Source organism: Cyprinodon variegatus, unplaced genomic scaffold (assembly GCF_000732505.1).
Source record: "Cyprinodon variegatus isolate N-32 unplaced genomic scaffold, C_variegatus-1.0 Scaffold3093, whole genome shotgun sequence".
NCBI classification, from domain to species: domain Eukaryota; kingdom Metazoa; phylum Chordata; class Actinopteri; order Cyprinodontiformes; family Cyprinodontidae; genus Cyprinodon; species Cyprinodon variegatus.
The window spans coordinates 9,033-9,985 of record NW_015153546.1 but is presented as its reverse complement, the minus strand read 5'-3'; the positions used below and the strand labels follow the sequence as shown (position 1 = coordinate 9,985).

General features: G+C 50.9%; 1 long non-coding RNA gene across 1 annotated transcript; it reads left to right on the top strand.

Moving 5' to 3' along the window:
* Positions 1-947, top strand: LOC107081148. The gene is made up of 4 exons (XR_001481036.1): positions 1-60; positions 138-235; positions 344-603; positions 695-947. It is a non-coding gene; the product is annotated as an uncharacterized LOC107081148 (long non-coding RNA).
* The last annotated feature ends 6 nt before the right edge of the window (positions 948-953 follow it).

Here is a 953-nt window from a genome sequence, read left to right as displayed (position 1 = left end):
TACGTCGACCAGGACTGCTGCAGCAGAGACGGCATGTCGAAGACAGCTGCCTTGTTTCATGTGAGAGCTGAGATGATTGAAGCTTTTAATACTCCTGCAGCCTCTTCATCTAACTCGCCCTGTTTTCTGACGGGTAGGAGTGGGGCAACCTCGTAATCTGTCTGGACATCTGGCACTACATGCAACGTATCGCAGGTGGTGTCACAACTCACTCTCCTCCTCCTCAGACTCTGAGGTGAACACCATAACACATGCTTAATATGACTTTTCAAAGCCATCTAAATATTTTAATTGAAATTATGTTTTCATTAGATGGTTGATTTTAGCTGTGGTTTGCTTTTAGGACAAGGTCAAAGGTCCTGATGGCCAGCCGGGATATCAGCACGTCCTGAAGCTGGCCCAGGCCTTGGTGGAGGTGAGGAGCCTGAACGGGCTTAGCGAGTCCAGGATAGACCGTCTCATTGCGCTCTGGCAGCGCCTGCCGGAGCCAGACAAGCAGAGACTGATCTAACCTTCCAGGTACCAGGGGAGGAAAGTCAAGGGGTGCTTCAAGGCAGCGAAGGGGAAAACCGTCCCCCATCCTGGCAGGCAGAGCCTCCAGCGGTTAGTTGGACACTTAGAAGCTTCTTTTATTCCCCCAATGTCTGCTATTTTGTTTACATCTATTTAACACTTTGCTTTCCCCGTTTTGAAGCTGCATCCTTGGAGTCAACTCAGGCCCAGCAAACCGGACACCAGCCGCCTGGTAGAGGCCATTTGCAGCCATCCGTATCAGGGTTATCATGAGGAGTCGATGGTCCCTCATCCACAGTGACTACGTGGCGATACGGGAGACAGTGCTGGCATGCCCGAGAATGATGGCTCAGACCACCATCTAACTCTTTGAGCTGAACCAAAGGACCATCTCCCAGTGGTGAGAGCCGTTTGACTGACATAAAGTATTTTCACACGCG